We start from the raw sequence: 18,942 nt of genomic DNA, 5'->3' as shown, positions 1-18,942 counted from the left end.
ATCTTGGCAGTGCTGTGTCCATACATTTTGAGATACCATTGTAGCTTCCTCATATGCAGTTTGGCATTGGGAAGCACCAGAATACAAGATGCCATGAACCCCAAGGCTTGAAGGACTGTCCTTGCAGTCAGCCTGGACTGATGAGACAATTGATGGAAGTAAAGAGAAAGATTCTTTTGTTTGTCCGGGGTCAAAAGGCCATCTGGGATGCTGTATTCAGTCTCACACCCAGAAAGCACATGTCCTGAGAGGGTACTAGACTGGACTTTATTTCGTTCACAGAATACCCCAGGCATCTTAGCACTGCTATCACATATTGCAAATGATGAAGAAGTTCGTCCTTTCCTTGGGCCAGAATCAGGCAATCGTCCAAATAAGGATAGATCTGTATTCCTCTCAGCCTGCAGAAAGCTATCACTGGAGCCAGAACGAACACTCTGGGTGCAGTAGATAAGCCAAAGGGCAATGCAGAGAACTGATAATGAGAAGTCCCTACTTCCTGCAACTTAGCCTGATAGGAACATGAAGGTAAGCCTAGTCACCATCCAGTGATCTTTGCCCAGCAGATTTTGAACTTGGGAATGTCCAGATAAGTGTTGAGGATAGATAAATCCAAAATTGGTCTCCACGTGTTCCCTTTCTTTGGTACTAGGAACAGGCGAGAATAAAATCCTAGGCCCACTTCTGGCAGAGGGACCGGTTGTATGGCCCCTATTTGGAGCAGCAGAGAAATTTGTTTGTGAGCCTCTAGTCTTTGCTGAGGAGGAACGTCCGGCATGCCTTTGAAAGGAGGCAAGGTATGGAAATAAAACCTGTAACCTTGGTGTATGATATCCAATACCCATCTGTCTTGGGTAATCAAACTCCAATTTTCCTGAAGAGTGTCAACCTTCCTCCCAAAGGTGCTGCCAGGCAAGAAGGATCTGGCAGCTGAAAAGGTAGGTCATTGGGCCTGTTTACGAAAGGACTGGCCCCTGCCCTCACCTGAAGATTGTGCAGGTGAACTCCCTGTTCTAGGTCTGAAGGAGCTCTGAGCTCTGCCCCTACCACGTCTAGATCTACCCCTAGACTGTGAATCATAAGAAGTCCACCCCTTAGCAGGCCAATTCCTACTAAACTTGGAGGCTGGACTTGCAAAAATCTTTAACAGTCTGCATAGACTTAGCCTTGTCTTCCATTTTCTTCAAGACTGACTCCACAGGTGAACCAAACAACACATCAGACTGTAAAGGAGCATCCAAAATCCTTGTCTTAACATGTTCAGATAAATTCTGATCCCTCAGCCAAAGAACTGACCCAGTGGCAGCCACCCTAGACGAGGCCTGTATAGCATCAAAACCACATTGTAAAGAATGCTTACCCACCTGTTCAGAGACATGTACCAAATCTTGTAATTCCTTACACTCAATGCCTTCCGCCAGAGCATCTACCTTAGACTTCAGTTGAGAAAGAAGATAGTTTTGATATTTCAACATGTGAAACTGGCAATTCAAAGCCCTCATAGCTAAGGTGGAAGAAGTATAGACTTTCTTTCCCCATCTATCCAAAGCTCTGGCCTCTTTATCTGGAGGAACTGGATTTTTACAACAGAGGCCTTGACACCCTTAGGTCCCTGACTAACAGTTTCTGGGTCATAAAGATATTTATGAGCCTCAGGCACCCTATAATACCTATCCGGTTTAACAGGAGCAGGAGGCAAAGAATCAGGATTAAGTGAAGCCAAACACATCTTCCACAACATCCAGAACAGGAGGTATAGCCAAAGGCCTATGCTGGGGTAAAAGCAAAATTCCCTAAGCCTTTTCCTGGAATCAGAGAAGTCCTGACCTTCCCACTTAAAATGTTCCTGGAATGAAGAGTCTCTGAAAAGAAAAATCCTCTGGAGGAGAAGCAGAAGGAGTGGAATCATCTGCATCAGAATCAGAATAAGGAGAGTACTCCTGCAAGTCTTCAGCGAAGACTCTGAAACATCTGAAGCCTGCTCAAAACTCCCCAACTCTGGTTCCACCCTAGGCCTCTTATCTGGAGGGGGAAAAGAACCTCTAATCAAAGTAATTAAATCTTCTGCCATTTTAAGCATGTGCTTCTTGGGCACAGATCCTGAAGAACTAGGAGTGACACCAACAGAAGCTAAACCTGGCCTGCCTCTGGGAGAAGCCTTAGAAACAGAAGGAGAGGGCCTAACCACCCTAGGAAGGGAGGGGAGTACAGTAACCTGAGAAGCCCCTTCTGCCTGACCTGCCTTCTGAGAGGCCACATCCTGCAATAACAAAGTCTCCCCAGAGGCCTTTCCACTGGCTTAAAGAACCTGGGCTTAGCTGCACTGCTTCCCAAAGACCAACCTGGCACAATAATGAACCTAGCACAAAAAACAAGGAATACACAAAGTATGATAATCACAAGAAATACAGTTATTCACTTTTTCTGACATCCGGTAAACCACTGAGGCAAGAAAAACTAAAATATTAGCCAACTTTGACTCGGTCTGAAACCGCTGCTTCTGCATCGGACCATGCGGCAAAAAAGACTGAGGATATGACGTCGGTCATGCGCATTTGTACCCTGACGTCCTGATGTCAGTCTTAGACCGAGGACAGCGGACTACCCAAGTGTAAGGACTGCAGCAATGTGAGATGAAGAACATCAATTCTGTATCAACCCATTGGGTTCTTGTAATTAGCATGCATATTGGTGCAAGCACCACATACATTTGTAAATATAAATACTGTTTTTTGATCTCTATTCAATTGTTTCATACTACTGTCAGTGTATAAATGTTTCTATCACTTGCGTTTATCTCACATTACTAATATAGTTTAATAATGTTTTGCAAAACTCAGTTGATTATTGGGACAGTGCAGACTAGTTGCTGTTATTGTAGTTATTGTGTCTTTATGTTCATTATATTTTTCTGGAGCTTTTCTCTCCAGACTTCCACTGAAAAATGGCTTTTTGACCACTCAGATTTTTCCCAATGAGTAAATACAGTCAATTAATCAATCAATACATACATACATACATACATACATACATAAAGAAATATTTTATATAAATGGTGCTAAGTTAAAATGACACTTAAAACTTTCAGAAGGAGGAAACTTGAACAATTTTAAAGAAAGGCAAAATGTAAGTAAATAAATAATTTTATTTATTATTTTCACATAGGATTTAGTTTAACACAAAGATTTAACTAGTACAAGGCCAGCTGTGAAGAAACACATACTAGTTTTCCCATGAGATGTCTTTGAGGGAATAAATCACATCCTATTTTCTCATCAGCATGGTGGGTTCAGACCTCAACACAGGATGCAGCTGCTGATCATATGACATAGTTCAGAGACAAGTTCAGGTTCCAAAACATTAAATAGCTAACATCAAAATCAACAGTAGTTAAGTACTGCAAAGAAGAAAGGGGGAAAGTTTTTTTTTTCAAATCTGTTCAGACATAACACAGTGCAACTAAGCATCTGAGGAAAAAGGAGATTGCCTTGCTGTTTTTCAGAGTAAAACTTTGTACATACATGTATTTAAGGAAATCTCTATTGCTTGTCTTGTCTTTACCCCATGACCGGGAAGTGATTAAAAAGTGTGCTGTATTAGCCTACCCTCCTAGTTAACAAACAAATAAATAAACAAATAAAACAGAAGAAATAGCAGTTCTTATAAGTAATTTCCAATAAGGCATGGACAGCGTGTTCTTCTTTTCTGCATTGTTTTCTTCTTTTGTGTGCTTTTCAGACTTTCCAGTTGTGAAAAGAAAAGAATAGGGGAATTTGTCAATAAGGCTAAAGCCAGATATTACACACGTGTACACTAAGCTCACATGGTACTGTTCCTTCCCAAAATAGTTGAATTTCCTCTAGGGATATTTTCTAAGTATGTAATTAAAGATACAGTCTTCTTCTTTCGGCTTTTCCCGGTTGCGGTCACCACAGCGGATCATGATCGGCAGTGGAGTTTTACGGTGTCGAGTTGCCAGCCTGGTGCCCATCCTTCCACAGAAGGCACACACATGCATACACTCATGCCTAGGGCCAATTTTTACAGTGTCCAATCAACCTACAACATGTCTTTGGGACGGATAGATACTAAAAGTCTTAAAGTAGAATCCATTAGTTGGACAGCTAGTAAACATATTACTGTGGGCACATTTGCCATCTTTCCTTGCCCGATTGCTTTATTTATCCATCTGAGCACATTCCTGCAAAAAAATAATTTTACAGTTGCTATAACATCACTTTAACTGTGTCATTGTGTCAACATTAAATAGACATCTGTCTCTCTCTCTTTCTAAAATGGAAGTCACTTTTACTGAATGTTATAAAATATCTCCTAAAGCCTTTGTGTCAGAAATGACTTTCTAGACATACTAACTGTGTAAAACCATTATTTATTTAATTTATCCAACATATTCCTTGGTTATTTAATATATAATAGGAAAGTCAACTTTCTTATATTTTAGGATTACGATTTTTGACTCAACAAGGTATTTAAAAATATTCTTTCTGTTCTTGGTTTTAATAGCAGGTTAGATCTAAGAGAAGTATAGGCAGAATAAATATCTAAGCCAGTCAATGACAATGAAATCATTCAGGTGCATTTGTAATTGCCAATGCCCAATATATCATGCCAGACAACAGTACACCACCCTCCAAGCTCCAGGTATATCGGTGTACCATATTTTCCTAATTAATGTTGGAAACAAATGGTTTTGCAGGATAAGGTGCTCCTTGTACCTCTAATAGATGCCATACCCCTGAATCTCAACAAATATACTACGGCAGAGGTTATACCAACTTAAAGAAAACGGGAATGTATGTAGTCCCTTTTGTTTGAGTTGTTACAGCCTTGAAAACAGCAAATTTAGAGATCACTGGTTGGGGAGGTGAAAGGGGGTACAGCCTCCCCACAAAAACACTTTAAGGTATGCTCAAATCACATTTTGTTTTCTAGTAGTCACATGAGGCATTGGGCAGTGTGGGTGGTAAGTTCAGTGTCAGACAATCGGGTATTGGTAAAACAAAGTAGACCTGTTCAGTCTTACTTGTTAGCTCATTTCAACCCAGCTTTTATTACTGTACTTTATCACACAGGTTCATTTGTTCATAGGTGATTACTAGTCTAATAACCACAGACGCCTTTTTTAAACATAGCCACATCTCCCAAATGTACTTGACAAATTTTGATATCCTAGGGTTACTTTAAGAGGTATAAGTAGGCTTTTACAAAGTAGATGAAATTGCTACTCTAGTGGTGTAGAGGAATAAAGCCCTGACTACAGTCCATGTGACCCAGATTCAGTTAGTGACTTGGCTGACAAACAGAGTGGCAGAGAAAGATGGGCATTACTATACCACAAGGGAAAGGGAGAGTGATGACATGGGCATCCCCTACAACAATCCATGATGGAGGCTGAGGATGCCACATGGTGGAAAGCATGATCCAGGGGTGTGGGATGGGCACAGATGAGCTGTCGCAGAGGTAGGACAATATGCCTTGATGTCTCCATTACATGCATGCCCATCAGCCACAACCATTGGCACTAAGGGTGGGGGAATTGGCATAATCAAAAAAATCCTTCAGTAGATTGTGGACAGCCAAGACCCCCAGGACACCCTTAGATTCCATGACTGTCCTCAGCAGATTAATGGAGTAAGTCCAGAAGTTTGCAGTAGCTGGTAGACCTGTCATGGATGTAGGGCACTGGGAATTAGTGCTGTAAGAGAGATATAGGGGGTTTAAAAAAAACCAAAGTAGATGAAATTCAAACAAATAAATGTTAAGCAAAGTTAGGAAAAACAGTTGAATCATACAAATTAAATTTCAGTATATAGATGAAACAAAAACATATACTTTCAATAACATGCATGTAGCAAACTAATAATACTTGACATAAACATGAAATATAGCAATACAATAAAGTTAAACCAAATATCAGAAAATTTGTTCTTTCAGTCTGGTGTATTCTGAAAAAAATCAGTATGTAGTTTTATATATTTTGACCTCATTTCATAGTAATGGAAAACCTCACTGAATTTCCACTGTGTAAGACGCTGTCCGGTTCGATTCTCAGCTAGAGCATCTTCTGCATTGAGACATGCGTGAATGGGAATACCTTCGTTGAAGGTTGTGCATCACAGCTGGCAACTCGGCATGTAAAAATCTACTGCCAATCATTAGCGGACCAGAGTTCCGCTGTGGCGACCCCTAACCGGGAAAAGCCAAAAGACACAACATATTCTGATATGTATCTAATGCATTTCTAATCTGCAACAGTGTATTATATGAGGCAACTTAGCTTAGATTGCAGTCAGCATTATCCTGTATCTTAAGATGAAAGTTCCTGAGCTAAGAACAGAACAGCACCCAATGGTCATATTCCATTCTTTCTCCCATACAGCTTCTCCCTGTATATTGCACCTACTGTATTCCTTAAATACGTAGTAGGATGCCTGGTTGAAATAACATTTATCTGACTTGCAGTTCTTGGCTTAGTCAAAATCTGCTTTATTCCTGGGCTGTGCTTAGAGGGCTGAAGACCTGATTATAACCCAGCTGACCCATGTGTAATTTCTGTCAGGAGCACATAAGGGACTGAGTGGGGGAGGATGAGCTTAAGAGACTGACACCAGTTCATTCTTCCTTGGGGAGAAGTTTCTACATCAGTGGACTGGTAACACCTAGAGCTAGCTGAGTGTAGTGACCATACTTGCTCATGCTGCATTAATCATGGGCTGCATGTATGGCCGAATGCACACCTCTGGCCCTGACTATACTTTAAAACATCAAAGTTCCAGAACATCAGACAGCAAAATAGCAATCCCAAAGGATCAAAACTTAAAACAAAAAAAGCAAATTAAAAGATAGGCAACTCATGTTTTCACGGGGGGAGGGGGACACCTGCACCTCCCCATGCCCGCTGATAATTGTATATACCAACCCAACTACAAAATCACACAACAGTGAAGTAAGGGAAAATCCAACATTCCACACGCTCTTCTATTCCTTGATCTCCTAGAAGGTAATGTTGGTAGAAGTGATCATATGCTTATTCTATCACTTTTGCTGGCATTAAAAAATTGGACTGCTCCTAGTAAGTCTGCAGGCAGCCTAGGATAAACCACTCCAAAGGACAACTTAACCAACCACCTAACTCTTGCCACTGGAGGTATGAATGAACCTAAAGGGCTTACCAAGGAGGAAAAAATGTCAGAGGGCTCTCACCTTGCTCAGGGATTCACAGCTTCCACCACTACAAGGCAAAGAGTTCAATTGGGTGCAGGTAGTGGAGTCATTGGGCTTCATCTCTCAGAGATGGGGGGATTCCACTTTCTCCCAAAAGACCCTGCAAAGGGTGGCGATTTCCCATTCTCTGTAAGATGCATTCACCCCAGACCTAATTACATTAGGAGTAGGGATGCAGAAGGTGCTGTATCTTGAATTGCAGGCTATGAGACAGTTTTAATCTCCATGGACCAAAACTATATTTGCTATTTTCTTGAAGGCAGATTTTTTGTTATTAGCTGCATTCACATGGATAGCCATCAACTGATGACATTTGATACACCTTTCTTTGGAGAAAATAGCCCAGTATCACACACTATATAGAAAGAGTTCCTACACAAAAATTAACAACAAAATAAATTCCTTCATTCATGGAGGTTGAGAGAAAACTGTACTGGCAAGATATTAAAAATGGTAAGCTATGTGTGAAACAACATACAGTAAATTTGCAAATTTCAAGAGGATTTTCTCAAATGATAAATTACAGCTATTTAAATCAACATCAACACATCTGTGCCAAAAATACAAGTCCACTGTAGCCCATATTACTCTAACTCTGGGGAGGCAAAAGAAAGAGAGTGACTTGCATGCACGGTATCAGAGTCCTTAAATCCCTCTATATAGTCATGTCAAAATCTGCCAATAAAGTGACACAACAGCTGCCAGGCATTTTCATTAGCAAGGCATATTAAAAGGGTATAATTTTCTTTTGGATTTCTTTAATTACAAAGTGTATGTTGTTGGTAAAGAAATAGAGAATGTTTGCATGCTAGTGTGACTACTTTTTATTGGCAGTACTATTTTTCACTTGTTTGCTCATTTGCCTTGGCAGAGGAGTAGGTCCTTCATATTCTTTTTGAGGAATTCCTTTGTAGTGGCAAAAAATAGCTGCTAAAAATTTTACAGTTCATTCATAAAGCAGATCTGCAAGACATCTAGCATCTAGTTCTGGGAGGTAAATGTCAAGGGCCTTTGGCTTTCCAAGTTCCACAGATGACTGTAAATGAAGCGCTATCACAGAATCTACCCATTACACAAACATCTTGTAAGAGGGTCAAACACAGACAGATGACTGGTTCCAAAGTCATGGACTACAACACAATGCCAAGAAATACATTATAGTGCCTTTTGAAAAAACTGCTATACAGGCTAAATATTCCATTGATAAGACACCCTAAGAGTTGACTCAGTAGTCAGGGATCTCGGGACATATGTGGACACTAATCTGGCTTTTGACCAACATGTGGCCAAGGTAGTAAGAAAATCATTCTGTGTCATCCAACTTATAATGGCATGGCATCCAGGTCCAAAGAAGCCATAGTGCCACTTTATTCAGCCCTTATCAGACCTCTCATTCTACATAATGTCTTCTTTAACATGTACCTGATCAGACATATGCAACAGTTGGAATGCCTACTAAGGTTTCTTATCAGGAGAATCCTGGATGCAAACACATTGCCCTATATGTATCACCTTGAAGCCCTATCTCTGTTCTCTTATCTACTACAGGTTACTGAGAGGAGATCTATGCTTGGCATACAAGACATCCTTGGTTCTAGCTCTAATGGACCCTTGAGATATCTGCAAAATGAACAGCATCAGAACTACTAGATCCAAGGATTTAAATATTACTTGCAACATAAATAAGACATGTTGGCAAGACAGATGTGCCTCAGAGGATCCCCATGCTCTGGAACAGGCTCCCCATTCATGTGAAACACAATCCATCCTTAACCCTATTTAAGTGTAACCTTGACCAATGGATGAGAAATCGGAAATTTACCTAGGGTCGAGCCCCCATGTTTCTGATAGACAGAAGCAGACAGTAATGCCCAAACTAACATACCCCCCACATATCTTCTAGAAATGCCCTAGCTTACCCCCTCCTAATAAATGCCCATGATACATAGGGACACAATTGGATTGGATTACACAGCTAGGCTTATAAAGGCCTTGGTGGTCTTTAGTCTAGTATATACCTATGAACCTATTATTTTAGGTTTCTTTCATATCTGTATATGTGCTACTCCTATGGTTCTACTATAAAAAGCCAACTTCCTAAAATTCAGCATTCCAAAAGTATGAAAGAAAAAACTGGAAATTCAAAAGGGCAAAAAAAATCTATTTTTAGTTTTTTTTTTTTTCAGGGTGGACTCCCCCAACCCCCACACACACACACACATGGTTGCACCACCAACTCAAAGAAAAGAGAGAGAGAAAGAAGTGAATCATTGCTGACACACAATTCAAAATCTCACAGGCGATGATTTCCTATGTGAGACAACTTCTGTCATTACGCCATTCAGCCTTCTTTATTGAATGCTCCTGTTTCACCGGTGCGGTGTGCTGTTTCATCTTGAGAATGTACAGGGGGTCCTACTCTTACTTTTGTAGTTACTTTTACACCTTTGCTTGCATTCAGATGAGAGTAACTCCTTCATTGCTTCACTCACTGGCAGGAGGTCATATTACTGAGACAAAAACAATGGGTTGCCAGTACATTCTAAAGATTATTCACTATGCCAGCTCCTGAAGCAGTATCCCTGTAAAAAGTCAATGGCAATAGCCAAGAGTTAGTGTTATTTTCCTCCAGCATAGGGTTTCCTAAAGAAAAGTCATGAAAAATCTACCTACTATTACTTCCTAACTCATTCACTGGTAAAAAAAAAAAAAACAACATTATATAGTGAGTAGGCACTAGTGTATATTTCTGTTTTTAAGGCAATGTACTTAATTGAATTAAATATAATTTCTTTTTCCTACAAAATATCTTTACCTTCACCTCTATGTTAAATAGACGGTGTTACAGTATTTGTAAAAAAGTTTGCTATGATGTGATAATTGTTGTCTATTATTTTATGTAGTTTAAATTTTCTTTTCTAAAATTACATAACTACCTATCTTCTGTAAGCTGATGTTGTTATTTTACTCACTGTGGAGCTTTTCTCCCCGGGTCTCCACTGAAAATGGATTTCTAATTCAGTGGACTTTCCCAGTTAACAAATGTATGTCTAAGGTAATGCACCATCTTTGCCATTGTTCAAGGTAAAACAATTAAAATGTTGGTGTACCACTCTAAAAATAATGAAAAAAGCCAAAAAAGACTCTGGATCACATCCTTAAATGTATGGCCTAGGTATCAACTGCACGATACTCAATAGATGCTACCATGACCAAGCAACAATGAACCACACGAGTAACAGATTCAGTGATGTCTTTATTCAGTCCTGATGGATGACTGATCTTACTTTTAATCTAAAAATGAACTGCTGGTTGAGAACGTTAATAAAAATCTACGTCTATGCTAAAGAAGGCCCTAAAATAAGATAGGAAGAAGTAGAAGTAGTTCATTTTCACACCTCTTTTTTGCTGTAAGTGAAGTTGCCCATTCGTATAACATCACAAATGTTAATTCACAGGTGGCAAGGGCATGCATAATGCACTTACCCAACAAATGTAAGCCATAAAGGAAGACACAGTGGCCATTAAAGATATTAGCATTAAACAGGGTGTGAGGTTACCTGCTCTGAACAGGTTCCATTCTGAAGATCCAGTCACAAGAGCTACAGAAACAGAAGGGATTAGGAAGCCAGCAAAATTCCATCACTGAAAATCTCCAAGCCTGGATATATCAGTTAGGTAATAAAGTTGATGTTCAACAGAACAAATGCTGTGCCTAATAATCTACATGTGATCAGTCTCCATTAAGGGAAGGAATGACAAATATTGAATCAGATTAATAAAACATTAGTGCTTGTAAGTACAATAGTTTTCTGCACCACCAGTGATAACTGAGGGAGCTCACAGAATTATGAGGAAGCTGAGTCTTTACACTTCAGTAAGACATTTCATTTTTCATTTGCTTGACTATAACATCAGGGGAGTGAGTTCAAAAGACAGCAACATAGGTGGCTCCTGCAATGAAAATCATTGGAGTTCCTTCACACATAGCATCAGACTCCATCTATCCATACATCCCTGTGCTAATCAGCACACTGGGCAATGAGCACCCCCCCCGAACTCATTTTTTCCATAGCAGTTATGGTTTTTACAGGGTTAGGTTGCGAGCCCAGTGCCCAACCATCCTCCCATGTATACAAATGGGGTCAGGCACACCATACTCATACAACACTCATACCTATGGCAAATTTATAGCATACAATTCACCTACTGCATATCTTTGGAATGTGGAAGGAAACAGGAGCACCTGGAGGAAGCCCACACGAAAGCAGGGAAGACATGCAGACTCCGCACAGAAGGTATCCCAGTCGAGAATCAAACTGGAGAACCTCTTGCTGTGAGGTGACAACACTAACTGCTGCTCCACTGTATTGCCCAGCATCAGATTACAGTAAGTATATTTTTTTAAATAGAAAACATTGGTGTCCTCGCTTGAGCAGATTAAACACTTTGGCATACTGGCCCAACTTCATTTATGTGCTATTTAGCACTTCCAATACAAGGAGCTGGTAATGATTTTCAAGGTGACAGTGGAAGCAGGCCTTTATCAAAATGACTATTACAAAATTATAAGATAAAGTGGCTGGATGACACAGGTGTTGGATGGGATGCAGCAAGCAGCTTCTTTGAATTCAATGTGATGTGATTCATCTCTACCAACTACTCCTTGCAAATCACCTGATGGTCAATCAGTCAAGGACAAGATTGCTTTGAAGCCAGCAGTGTGTCCTTCTGCTAAATGGATTGCTAACTATTCTAGGCTTTTCCAGCCTGTAGTGCTGATATCAAACCAATTTACATCTTTATAGGTAGAGGAACTTAGCAGAAATCCCAAACACAGAACCAATTCAAACAGTAGCCAAAGTAAGCAACAGACAGGCTGTATTTTATTTTATTTTAATTTAGTGTACTGATCAAAACTGACCATTTGCAGGTACTGCCCGGGTATCTTAAGAGACTATAAGGTTTGTGGTCATTCTTACTTAGACTTGATTTCACAAGTAACTGTCTTATACAATATTGATCCAACATGCACAACCCATATTGGGGTTAGCACCCTGATTCAGCACGACTAATAGTGAGGCTCTTGTGTATAGCTGTATCCCATCTCTACACTTCCTCCATGCATGGTTCCATACATATACTACCGCCCCCTTCATCCTGCTTGCTTATCCATATGATAACCTCCTCAGAATGGAAGCTTATTTCTTTTAGCTACACCAAACCAGATCTGTACGGTCAGTTTATGTTTTTTATCTATTATATTTAGTATGTTTTGACTCATCACTGTTATATTTAGTATGTTTTGGCTCATCACTATTATATTTAGTATGTTTTGGCTCATCACTATTATATTTAGTATGTTTTGGCTCATCACTATTATATTTAGTATGTTTTGGCTCTTCTCCAAGGCACTGCTGCATGGAGCACCTCCTAATACCCACTTCTCCACCTGTTCTTCTCCTCTCATGCACTGTTTTCATAACATGAATCAGAATATGTAGCTTCCTTACAACATCTTTAAAGCATCTGAAGGTGTCACAGAAATATTTTTCTGTTCTAATTAACTTGATATATATAAATTTTTTATATAATACTGAATAATTTACTCTTACTAAAATGCTGTTCACTTTATGTAGTAATATTTACTTATTTAATATTTATGTGTTTATTATTATGTTATGTTTACACAGAAAAATAGATGTCATATTTAGGTCTGAGTCTAAATAATCATTACTACTCTAGACTGAAACATACCAGTCACACTGGTTAACAAAGAATATTGAATGCCTCTAGCTAGTTTTGGTAGCCAGCATATTTTCATACAACATTTGTCACATAAGGCGCCAGTGTAGTGTTTGTTGTGCAGTAGTTCATTTCACTAACAGAATTAGAAAATGGTAAACCTAGATGCAAAGAGTACTAAAGTAAAAGAATGTTTAATCTGAGAAGTAATACAACATGCAGTTGTCACTGTCAGTCAATAGGAAGAAATTATTGCCAAAGTAGGCAGTTCAAAGACAAACGTAGAAATGTCTATTTAAAAGAAAACAGCAAACATTCATTCTTGACTGTAAACAATTATGATCAGACGATCTAGAATGGACAAGTGAATGAAAGTAATATGTAAAATTGGGGGCAAACCCATTGCATCCTCATGTAAAGTGTTGTCGTTCCCCCCCATAACCCATGGTACTTGATATAATCAGCTTGGAAATTGCTATTTTATACAGAAAAGGTAAACACTTTTTACATATAAATAAGATTTACCTTTTCTTTCTCCTTTTGAATTTAGAGAAGAATGTTATTCAGTGGTAAAACTTACCCAGTTTAAGTAACTGCAGTGTGCATACAGAAGAAACAATTCCTACAAAGGCACTCTTCATTGTTAGGCATTATTTATATACAATGACTGATAAATCTTAAAACAATGTAGTCTTCATGCAAAAACTACACTGATTAAGTCAGACATAAATTAGGCCCAAGTTTGTGAATTAATATAACTAGCAACCTTTTTTTAGGCTAGACAGATACTCAGAAAGGGTTAAATTATATTTCTGCTGCACATTTGCTTTTTATCAAATATTGCAGGTCTAACTACTCTTCCCCAAGTTCCAATAATGCAAGGATTCCATTTGCCAAACTCCATTCATTAATGTTGAAATCCTTGGTTGATATTTTCTCTAGGAAATCATCGCTGTTGGAATTTCCAAACTTGAAACAGCAGTCAATCCTTTGCTCTGGAAGATTGCCATTTATTTCTGTTTTTGCAACCATGGACTTGGTCCTCTCCAAATGGGAGGGTGTGCAAGGGGGTTTCTGGCTTGCCCGTCTGCAAAAAACACTTTTAATTTTGTTTGATGGGTTAACTCAACCAGTCTAGCTCCGGTATCTATATATATATATATATATATATATATATATATATATATATATATATATATATATATATATGTATATTCGTTTATCCCTACACCCATATAGTAGGAACACTGGAGCACCAAGAAAATATCAACCTAGGAGTAAAATGTGATGCAACATAATCTGAACAAGAGGGAGTATACCAATATCTGGGAATTGATGAAGGGTCAGCAATAAAACATGAACAAATAAAACCAAAGCTTAGTATGCAATATTTTAGAAGACTAAGTTAATAATGAAAACTACCTTGATATCTGTAAATAGGAATTGATAAGGGGAATCCCTACAGCTACAGTGGCCAGCCTATATACTTGCTGTCTGTGAGAGATCCATCTCCAAAATTGATCCAACAAGCTGAAACTCGTTGCTTGAAGATATCAAACTGGAAATCTGAAAAATTTCAAAAAGTGTTTTCATGCTAATCTAGTTAATGAAAATAAATGTAACTGCTTCAGAGATACAGTTTAACTTCCTCCTCTTAATGTGTCTCCATTAGTTGCTGTTAAGTGTAAATGTTTAAACTTTTCTGTTACACTATCCCCATGATATCCCTTTTCTCTTTCTCCTTTCATTTTTTTATCTTTCTTAGTCTGTTATATGCCACTACAAAACTTCATATCCACTTATATATCTGATGGTATGGCTTATATGCACGTCATCTCATTTCACTGAACAACATACATTCATTCATCCATCCAAACACAACCCCTTTTTCAGATTTTGGTACACGGGGTTGGGTGTCACTTTAACAGTGACTATCATGTACAACCAGTGTTCACAGCACAAGATGGCTTGGCTAGCTCTGCCATGGTTCATTGAACAACATGTATTGTGTATTTGATTAGCAGATATATACTTTTAAATTGCTTTGATATGCATTTTTGAACAGTTTTTAACACTGTAATACTTTGTACTTACTCTTCTTCTTAGAACTAAATGTTTTTTGTCTATACTTCATATTTACCCATTGGGACCAGATCGTGGCTTGAAAGGGTCCTCAGACCAACCCACACACATGGTTAATAAATATAAAATAAATAAATAAATAAACATTTAAGCTATAATCTTCTAATTGTTATCTTTGGTGTGATTGTTTGGTTCCAAAAAGCACTGGATGTGTTGGATAAGGCAAATAAATAATTAAATTAAATTAAATAAATTAAAAAAAATGCTTCAGGTGTATCAAATGACAGATAGAAACCAGCTCATGGCAGGAATACATATTTTTCAGTCTAAACAAGGTATGGGCATCCTTCAAACTGACTGTGTGTATCTGCATAATTTGTGGACATAATTAGATTCAAATATAGTGAAAGTCCTAAACAATGAAGTAAACAAGTCTAAGCTGACATCCTTGCTCAGATTAGCAGAAGTATGTTGAAAAGGAATGGGAATGGAAATCAAACCACATGTAGATCAGAATCAAATGGCAATATAAAGTGACAAGGAAAAGAAATGAATAAAAAGAACATGAGCAGAAGAAAATGAAAGGAAACTAGAATGCCCACAATTATACAGGCAAGTATAGAGAACTCCTGCAGCAAACACGTTGACCAAGATTTGACAAATGAAGACTAAGGAGCGGTAATAAAAGGCTAATAATGGCAGCTAAAGATAGCAGACTATGTAAATATTGACTAACTAAGTCTATAGAACACAGCCATAGCAAGGTCATATGGTGCCCTGTGCAGAGGTCTTACTTAAAATCCTCAAATCACCAAATCAAAACAAAAAGTTTTACATATATATATATATATATATATATATAATATATATGGGTCTAGGACACAAGCTCAACTAGCATATGTCCGAATCGCAAAACATTGAACACACATACACGAAAGCGCTTAACATCGAAAAGCGCTTCCGTGTATGCATAGTTCAAAAAAAATCTACGTTTCTGCAGGGGGGCTTTGCCCCTCTGCACCCCCCCATACACCCCGTACTTTATTATTCTCACTCCAAGATCACACTACAGTGGGGAAAAAGGAATTTTCCCTTACCCGCACTGTAGTCCGATCTATGAAACAGGCACACATACACGGAAGCGTTTGTCGATTTTAAGCGCTTTTGTGTATGTGTGCTCGATGTTTTGTGATTTGGAGTTATGCTACTCGAGCATGTTTCCGGATCCCATATATATATATATATATATATATATATATATATATATATATATCTATCTATATACACATATACATATATATATATATATATATATATATATATATATATATATATATATATATATATATATATATATATATATATATATATATATATATATATATATATATATATATATATATATATATATATATATATATATATATATATATATATATATATATATATAGATATATATATATATATATATATATATATATATATATATATATATATATATATATATATATATATATATATATATATATATAGATATATATATATATATATATATATATATATAGATATATATATATATATATATATATATATATATATATATATATATATATATATATATATATATATATATATATATATATATATATATATATATATATATATATATATATATATATATATATGGATCTAGGACTTTTGATCGAAAGATCAATAGTCCATATCCATTACCACTGAACACACTTTAACGAAAGCGCTTTCATCGAAAAAGCGCTTTCCTTAAAGTATGTTAAAAAAATCTACTTGAATGCAGGGGGGCAAGTCCACCATGCACCCCCCCACTTAAATATTCTCACTCTGAGGTCGCACTACAGTGGGGAAAGGGGAATTTTCCCTTACCACACTGTAGTATGATCGGAACAACAAGCACACTTACGCAAACGTGCTGCTTCGGTAAACAGCACTTTCACGCAAGTATGCTTACCAATTTGGGATTTAGTGAAAGATGCAGTCGAGCATCTGTACGGCTCCCATATATATATATATATATATATATATATATATATATATATATATATATATATATATATATATATATATATATATATATATATACGTGTGGGTTGCTGGTATTTGGTTGAGAGTTCCAATGAGGAGGTAATTTGTGCTATTTTGGAAACTTTTTCCTTCATCGAGTGTTCCAATTGTTTTAGAGAAAAAAAAAAGTCAGCTGATCACATGTACTGGCTTTTTTTCTGTGTGAGATCACTCTGCAGTGCCAATAAGGGAATATCCATCTTGGAGTTGGTATATAGAATTAGCAGGGTACGTGGAGGGTGCAGGGAGACTTGCCCCCCCCCCCTTCCCCACAAGAAGCTAATTTACCTTTGATTTCTGTGTTTTAAGATTGGCTGGTGATTGACCAGTTGAGTTCACTTACCAGCTAAGGTTGATTTTCGATATATGGATGTACATATATATTTATCTATCTATCTGTGTGTGTGTGTGTGTGTGTGTGTGTGTGTGTGTGTGTATATGTATATATATATATATATATATATATATATATATATATATAGAGAGAGAGAGAGAGAGAGAGAGAGACGTTTCTCCTGTCCACCTGGTGAATCTGGGCATACTGGGGCAATGCGGCAACTGCCTCGTGTATACAGACAATCCTCTCCTCCTACCACCCAACACTACAACCTGCGAGAGATGCACTTACATAGCCAAACTGGAAGCAATACTCTCTCCGGTCAAGACTGTGCTATACAGTCAAGAGGAGAAGGCTAACACCTGCATTACACCTCTAGCAACTGATAGCCCTTCAAAACCCACACCATCAACTCCCACACATAGCAACACTAAACCGACCTATGTGGAGGCCCTTAACATTAACCTGCCCAAGCAACAAGGACCTCCGAAGCCGAAACGCAAACAAACACCAGTCACAACCAAAGTGACACATAGCTCACAACACCAGTGTGCCACCCAACAACAGCTGCTAAGGCAAGACAATGTACCCAACACTTTAGTCATAGGTGACTCTATAGTCAAGCACACTTATGTCCCACTCACCAGGCTAAACAAGGAGAAAATTACAGTCAGCTACCTGTCGCGTGCCAGGATCTGCCACATAACGCATGCACTCAAGTCACTCCACAACAAGTACAAATATGACTTTGTCATTGTCCATGCTGGAGTAAATGACTTGAGACGTACCTCCCTGGACTACATGAAAAGAGACATGGAAGAGCTCTTGGATCATGTGACCCAGGCAGGTATGACCCTAGCCCTGAGTAGCATCCTGCCTTTGCCCAGAATAATACCACAGTATATGGACAAAATGATTGACTTCAACAATTGGCTAAGCTTCTGGTGTCATTCAAAGGGGATCCAGTATTTGTCTGCCTGGGAAGACATGATCGACAAACCACGATGCTTTGCCAGAGATAGTCTGCACCTGTCACCCCTGGGATTCAGGTTACTGGCTAAAGCTCTTGCCACCCCTATAGTGCCTTTTTTAGGCAAGGTTCAAAGGATAAAACCACCACCTTAACAGATACAAGCATGCAAAATCTGAAGGTAATGCTACTCAATGCTAGAAGTCAAAACCTCAAAATGCACTCTCTCGGGGCACTCCTAAAAATGGAGAACATTGATAACTGTGCAGTGACTGAGACCTGGTTCAAGGCTCCAGAGAGCACCCCTGCAATACCAGGCTACAATTCTTACCACACTTTTCAGCCACAAAACCAAGACCGAGACACTAAAGTTGGAGGAGTGTCCATATTCACCAAGGATATTCACACCTCCAGGCTAGTTGCCCAACACAATGCATCTAAAATTCTCCAGGTGCAACTAACACTA

The sequence above is a fragment of the Protopterus annectens genome, chromosome 1.part1 (genome assembly GCF_019279795.1).
Source record: "Protopterus annectens isolate FY-2018-M chromosome 1.part1, PAN1.0, whole genome shotgun sequence".
Classification (NCBI taxonomy): Eukaryota; Metazoa; Chordata; order Ceratodontiformes; family Protopteridae; genus Protopterus; species Protopterus annectens.
Note: the sequence above shows the minus strand (reverse complement) of the source record.